Genomic DNA, 8,215 nt, shown 5'->3' with positions numbered 1-8,215 from the left:
GAGAGAGACCGAAGTGTGGGTAGGTGCAAGTAGAAGAAAGCGAGAAACAGGCAGAGGGTGTTCGTATGAGCGCGTAACTGATGTGTTTATTTTTAAAGAACATGTTGCGCCTTGATGTAATTATTTTAATAGTTATGGAATTTAAAATCTCGTTTTTTCTTACTTCAGTCTGTGTACGAGTATGTTTTGGACAGTTGCTTACTGCCTAGGGGATCTTTTTTTTTTCCATTTTGCAAAGAATGTCAGTTTATCTGAAAGGTGGCCAAACTGACTGTAAGAACAGACTGTAAAAATTAGCCACTGAATTAGAATAACGTTGTCATAAACCCTGCTGGAGACAAATTAACCGTTGTTTTGCACCAAGCTAAATCGTGTTTTCTGTTAGCTTTAACGAGAGTAAAACAAAGTACTAAATCGTGTAATCTTGTGTCCTTGAATAGTAAATTTCATCGTTTGTAGAATAGTTTTATTTAAAAAACTGATCACTGGATAAGTTGTTGATTTCACAATAGTCCTGTCTTAGGTGATCTTTGTTCACCATCAAAAACCTTATTTTGGTGCAGCTGACAAGATATAGGCCTGCTCACACGCAAAACACAGGCACAGGCAGAAATAAAAGAATGATGGCATCAAACTATTGTGTTTGTCACTTTAGAACATCAGAGCATAAGCATTGTCTCTGAAGGCTTCTATGAAAGCATTTGAAACTTTGTTTAACTATCATAAATTAGTGACCTCAATTTTGCTTGATGATTTCATCTAAAGAAAGACTGCTTGAGACCTAATAACCTTCAGAGCTCAGGCAAATAAGATGCTGCATTTGTTGATTGAACAACAGTTCTTTCTGTATAATCTTTGTCCAAGGTACCTCAATGTAGTGCACCTGTGAGTTCCTGTTGCTTATGCTTTAATCATTTATGCTTAGTAATTTTGGCAATTGTGTATCAAAACATTGACCAGTATGGTCTCAACCAACCTGAAACATAGATTAAGTGACAGATTTTCTGCATTGAAAGCATTTCTCCTTGAGCATTAGACAGACTGGTTGTAGCATTATTGCCACAGCACCTTTCACTAGAGTCTGCTCCTAGTAACAACTAGAAGAAGTAATGACTTCTTTCTTTATTGCTTTATTATCAGTGTGATGAAAGCACTCAGGCAAGCAAAAAGCCATTGACGGGCCGAAACACAGATCTTTTTTTTTAGAGAAGCGACTCTAAAACTCACATTTCAAGCAAGGCATGTGAAGGCACTTCTGCCACCTGAGACATTTTGCTCATTTGCATGTGAGGATTGTCCGAGCCACGTGGCAGTACACTTTTTCTTTTACGGTTGGCTGTCACAGGAATCGTGTCTGTTTTCTCTTTTCATCCTTAAATGTGGCTCTAAATAGGGGCCTCCAACCATGGGGCCTCTGCCTGTTAAGTTTGTTTGTAGGACCGAAACTTTGTGTGTGTGTGCGTGTGTGTGTTTGTGTGTGTGTGTGTGTGAGCCTCAGAAAGCACAGCTGGCAACCACTTCTTCATCACACCAGCCAAGAGAGCACTGACTGTGCTGTTCAGACTACACACAACCAACAGACGATGATAACAATACATCACGTTCAACCTTTGTTATAATGTGATGTTGCCATGTTTTCTCCAAGGTCCAGTTTGTCGAAATGGTGAAACTCTGATGTCTACTGCAGTAGAAACATCACTGCACCTGTCTGCGGAATAACTTCTGAAGTTGCTGCATAGAAAGCTCAGATTCTGTTTAAATCCAGCTTGACTCTACCTTCATGGTGTAAACTGAACTTGATTTCCAGAGTTTTACTGTCAGACGAAAGATTTTCAAGGAACAGTATCACTTTGATGCTGTGACTGCAACAGAAGGATTCCTTACTTACAGGAAGAGGGAACATATTTCTTTGTGAATCTCACAAAGCATTCCTTCCTGCATTCAGAAAGGATCTGATCAGACTGGATCTCCATAGTTCCACAGCAAATTTGCAGAACTTGTTATTGCCAGAACTTGAAGAGTTGATGGCTTTCCTGTTTTTGAAGATCTCTGTTGCTGCAATATGAACGACTACTGTCCCATCGCACTTACATCCATCATCATGAAGTGCTTTGAGAGACGTGTCATGAGACACATCAAGACCCAGCTTCCCCCTTCTCTGGACCCCCTGCAGTTCGCGTACCGTCCCAACCGCTCTACAGATGATGCCATCTCTACCACACTTCATCTGGCACTCACACATCTGGATAAAAAGGGCACCTACGTAAGAATGCTGTTCATAGACTTCAGTTCAGCATTCAACACCATTGTTCCTCAGCATCTGATTGGAAAGTTGAGCTTACTGGGCTTGAACACCTCCCTTTTTTATACATGCTTATAGACAGTCTCACACACACACACACACACACACATACACACACACACACACACACACACACACATACATGCGTACATACATACATACATACATATCTATGCACACACTCACACATTGTTTTGCATCGGACTAGTGCTGAAGTCAAACGTCACACAAATAAACTATGCACTCCTGTTGCAGTCTTGAACATTATCCTACTTGGTGCTAGAGTACTGTACTAAACCAGCACTGTACTCTGAACTGTTCTGGCTGCTACTGGTGACTGCTATGTTCAGGGTAGCATATCACTGATTGCTATGCACAACTCACTTTACATATGCCCAGTACTGTGTACTGTACTAAATTGCACTGTCTACTCATTTTGTATTTTGTATTTGTCCTGTCCTGTGTTTATTTAATGTTTATTTAATGACATTTTGCACTATATTGGACTGTTCGCACTTGTGTAGCATGTTGTCTGTTGCACTGTTGTTCCATGGTCCTGGAGGAACATTGTCTCGTTTTTGTTGTGTACTTGTATATAGCTGAAATGACAATAAAACCTCTTGAACTTGAACTTGAACTTGAAAAGCTGGTCTGCAGGTAGTGACTGGCTTTTTACCTGTCCGGTTTTGTCAGTAGCGGATAAGAGTATTTTAGTATGGGTGGAGGATACATTAAAACTGCCCTGAAGTAAGGCAGAGATTACTCTCTGCTGTTTCATGATCTGAATGGTTTCATAGATTTGAATTGTGGCTATGTGAGTCCATGGAGCCATTGTGACTGAAGGAAATTGGCTGCATGTCACAGCTAAATCAGGCTGAAGCCAAATGTACTTTTACCTTTTGATCCTGTCTTGCCCCTTACATCCATCAACACAATGCCAGTGAAAAAAGCAGAATATAAGTGTATTAGTTCAGGGAAAAGAGACAGAAAAACTCAGTTTCTGCTTAGAATTCAAGAGGCAGATGAGGAGTGCATCCCAGGGGAGAGTGTAAATCAACCTCCTCATTGAGCATTGCGAGGAAGAGTGATTCAGGGAGCCACTCCACCACACTCAGCTCCTTCATACCGGAGAGAGAAAAAAAAACAAAAGAGGGAGGGAGAAAAAAGAGAGACAAGAGGGAACGAGTTGGGGCCCATTACTGAACAACATGGGGAATGCAGTTAGATTGGGTCTGACTGTGACTGAAATTGTACATGTTCTGTGATTAGTCAAAGGTTACTGAATTTTTCTTTGAGGTCACCGTAACATTTCTCAGCTTGCCAGCTTCTTTCTCTGCCATTGCCAAAGACAAATGTTAAGTTTCATTTTTTGTAGTGATCATAGTCTATTTTGACTGCAGCCATCAAGTTGAATATTTTCAGCTCGCAACTGATGCAAAGTCAAAATGCGCCAGCAGATACAAAGCCCGTAACATAATGTAAACATTTATGTCAGTGTGGTTGTTGGTGGTCTGGCAGCAGGAGCTCCTCAAGTCCTTGGTGAAGCACCGTGTGTGGTCTGTTATGCCCAGGGCTGACCTCCCTGCTTCTCTGGCTGTGTGGAGTGTGATGCAGGCCCTCTCACACTGGCTGGGTGATGCGCTCTCTCTCTCTCTCTCTCTCTCTCTCTCTCTGTCTCTCTCTCTCTGTGTCTGCCATGACGAGGAACTCCGACCGTGATTCACAGTGATAAGATAATGTCAGGATATCTCACTGCCTCCCACGGCAGAGTATTTTCAGTTGAAAGGGGTGGTGTGAAGAAAGAGATAGCTACTAATACAGGCCTCATCCTGCATGTTATAGGCTGATTCAGCGCAGATGGTGGTCAAGTCCTTCCTGGTTTTAACCTGGGTGTGTTGGAGCAGTGACAGCTACAAAAGGTCTGGATTACAATAACAGGTTACTAAGGATAATTCAGTTAAAATTAACTTCTGGGGTCTGTTTTGTTTATTAAATTTAACATACCATCATTGTTTAATCATACAAAACACATAATAGATATGATATATATTAGGTAATATAACAAATGTTTAAGGTTGCTATTTAATGTTTCATGATGTGAATTAAAATACAAAATTTTTAAATTAAAATAAACTTTTAATATATTGCCACATGCTGACATTGTGATGTGCTTTACAATATATTATATCGTACTGCTGAACTGTTAAGATATAACCTGTTAAAAAGTTGAATGCATTATTTTTGCACTTTTTGTATGTGTGTTTGATTATGTGTAATTCATCAAAAGACATACAAAACCTTATCTCATGTGAGTAGTCAAGATGCTTACTGCACACAATAACAAAAAAGCAATTTGTTATAGGGTTAATTTGCATGTTGCAGCCTTGTGCAATATAAGTTGCAAAGGCCATTACTGTGATGAAGAGTAAAGAATGATATACTGTAGAGCACCACTATTATTCACAGAGCTGTCAAACCAAATGAGTTTAGCAGGATGATTGTCTTACAAATGTCTATCCATTTTTCAGTTGTTGTACAATGTCCTGCATAGGCAAAGTGAAAAGTTTTTTTTACCACTCTTTAGGCTGGAGCGTTGACCTAGCAGGCTTGCACTGAGTTCCACAAAACAACCCTGACACTGAGGGCCAGTATGAGGAAGGGGACGGAGAAAGTGCAGTAAGTTGTATTTGTTCCTCAATTACCATATCCAGCATTTCTTTACCATCTGCCTGTTGAAGATAAAACAAACAATATTCCAGGCACTTGGAAGGCCCGTTAAGCCACAGAAAATGCTTGGCTAGCATGTGACCCAAAATTCACTGACATCTTGGAGCTTACTGCTGTTAGTTTGAATGGAAGATGTATTTGCACTCTATAAGCACGGTGATCCCTAGCTGCAGTTTCACTATGGAATTCAGGAGTGGCAGAAGCTGATTGGCTGGTTGCACCATGGGTGATGGAGGAAGGCAACAAACCCCGCCTTATCGTGTCTTTTTGTTGTTCAATTTGTGAGTAGAAAATAGCTGGCTTATTCTGCACATGCAAAACCTCCTCATATGTGAGGGCTGTATGCAGAGCCATGGGTCTTTTTCTTTTAGGTATTGTCACATGGAAATTGAGTCTAGGTAAACCCTATTGCTCTCCAGCAACATGGCAATTATAAGATAGGCCTACATTAAGTGTTTATTTAACTTAGATACAGCAAGTCCACAGACATTGAGACAAGGAATGTCCAGGTGAAATCTTTGTATCGAAATATGTATAGCTTTTGTTAGATAGTTAGCAGTATGTCCTTCAACCCAGTCTCCACATGCTCTTTTGAAATTATTCAATCAACCCCATTGTGTAGGTGCAGTCTCATGGCCCTCATGTATTCTGCCTGAGCTTCAGTGAAAACCTTTCTCCAAATATCCTCTTGCATTGTTATTCTGTGTAAAGGTTTGTATTTAATGTGATATTTTCCTCTATATGCCTAGGCTGCTGTAGCCATGAGCAAACATCACAAAAAGCCTTGTCAAATGACAAGTTCAGGCTTCCCAAATAGGTGTTTCTTAGAAGCAAGAAATTAGTTATATTTATAGCATTCCTGTCTTGGATGATGAAGAGTCTGTGGGGCAGTATAGGAGATTGATGATCATATTCCTGAATTCAGAGGTACAAACAATTGTAGTAATCATATGGTGAATATCATTGTGTGGAAATGATTATCACAGAATTTGATTGACAGGAGTTTAATAGTGTCCTAACAGGCTGCCCCTCAGGTGTTGAATGTGTTGTGTTAGATGAGCTCCAGACACAAAGACGAGTGTGACAGGCTTGCATACAAATGCCTCTGGCTTTGTTGAATAGCAGCTATAACATTCAACTTCTGTAAGCATGGAGCTCCCATAATTCCCTAGGCTGCAAATGCCACTGTGTTTGCATATAATGGTGTAATCACATAATGCCACATCTCCTTTTCTGAGATAAAAAAAAAGAAACATTTTTTTGCTTATATTTTTGAGGATGCAGTTCTGTTTCCGAATGTCTTCTCTCTGCTTCAGCCGCTGGCAGACAAGATGGGGCCTGGTGTGAGATGGCATCATCATTGATATGCACTGCTGTCAGGCAAACCATCACAAAAGCCGGTTTGTTCTTCAAGTACAACTGACATTGTCACAAGATGAACTGTTTCTCCTCAGGACAGTCTTGTGGGGTGTGATATATGTCCTGGGCTGATCTGTTCCTGAGATGAAAGTTCCTTTTTATTTCACCTGGCCATATTATCCTAGATTCAGACATGTTAGATCATGAGCTCTGTGTCTCCTGTTAAATTTTTTTTTTTTTTCACAACCAGTCTATTGCTCTTTTCAGAGTTTCTGTTTGTCCAACCTGGGTTCAGCAATGAGAGTGACTGGAACAGTGGTATTACCTATATTGACCTTGAACAGTTCAGCTAGGGATTGCTCAGTACAGTAAGGGATTGGTCTATGCAATGTTCATCCTTGCTTTAAACTGTTTAATTGACCTGGACACACATATTGACTGCTTTGTTCAATTCCTACAGTCAATGTAGAAGTTGTCCCTCATACTCCGAGGCATACACTGAGGCAGTACTCTCCAATAGTGTGGATAGACACTTCAGTGATTGGAACCCTATCAGTTTTGTAGCATCTATAACATTGCTGCATCAATGAGAATCAATTATCAGCTCCCCCACAAACCACTGGCCAATCATAATCTTTTTCCCACTAAGAAGCTCTGAAAGATAACAGTAGACAGAATTCAGTAAAGAAGTGTTGGGTTGCCATTTTTTCTCTTCAAAAACAACCTTTCAGTTGATTAGCAGTTAATGACTTGTTAAGAACAAAATCTGATAAGCTCCATATAGACAGACAACTGCAAGCTTTTTGTAATTTTTCTGCTCCAAATGCAGCATGAGTGAAAATATCCTTTCTGTTTGTTAAATATTTTAGCTATAATTTGTGTGTGTGTGCATGCGTGCGTGTGTATAAGTTTGTTGTGCTTTATAGGAGATACGTTGCATATCCTGTAATGGTAAATATCAAATGTCCTCTGCTGCAGTGTGTAAATTTAAAATTCAGAAGCATTAGCATTGGTAATCTCTTGTGTTTTATCAGTTACCCATTTTATTCTATGAACTCAACAGAAAAACACAGGAACATTAATTCTGAGTGTATCTGGCCATTCTTCAGTAAGGAATTTCTTTAGCTTCAACAGGACTTCATCTTTTTCGCTATATTTCAATATTTCAATGGTATTTTTGGTCTTTTTTCTGCTACAAGTATTCTAGACATCACTTCATGCACGTCCAGATTGGATTCCTCTTCCAGAATGCAGACCCCTGTGTCAGATCCTGTGCCAGTCCCCCAAGACACTATGTTCACGGGGGATTGCAGCTATGTTTCTGTTTGCAGCTAGGTTTCTTAGGAGCAAAACCATTGGCTTGCAAATTGTTTTTATGTGTATTCTGACACATCCTTCACATGTTCAAGTGGTGAGATTCCTTGGGGCACATTTTGGTTCTGTGCTGCTCATGGTTGAAAGCACAGGCAACAGGTCTCACCCACTGGTTTTCCTTTGTTTATAGAAGAGATGTGCCCAACCTAAATGAAGATGCATGAGCCAACACAGCTGCTTCAGCTAGGACTTTCTACGGTGCACGTCCTGGTGTGGTACTTAGCTTTTATTTTACTTCTTGCCATGTTTCTTCTAAGCACTTCCTCACATGAATATTTTCCCTATCCTGGTAAATCTCTGAAGAGTCTGGTCTGCTCTGCTAAGTGAGGCAGGGATTTCCCTAGGTGACTGAACACACCTAAAAAATGTGCAACCTCACTTATGCACTTTGTAAATCTTACATCTCTTACTTTGTCTCGGTCACTGCAGTCTCCATAGCCTCCCACTGTCAGA

The sequence above is a fragment of the Electrophorus electricus genome, chromosome 2 (genome assembly GCF_041902795.1).
Source record: "Electrophorus electricus isolate QZ-2024a chromosome 2, ASM4190279v1, whole genome shotgun sequence".
In the NCBI taxonomy this organism is placed as follows: domain Eukaryota; kingdom Metazoa; phylum Chordata; class Actinopteri; order Gymnotiformes; family Gymnotidae; genus Electrophorus; species Electrophorus electricus.
Note: the sequence above shows the minus strand (reverse complement) of the source record.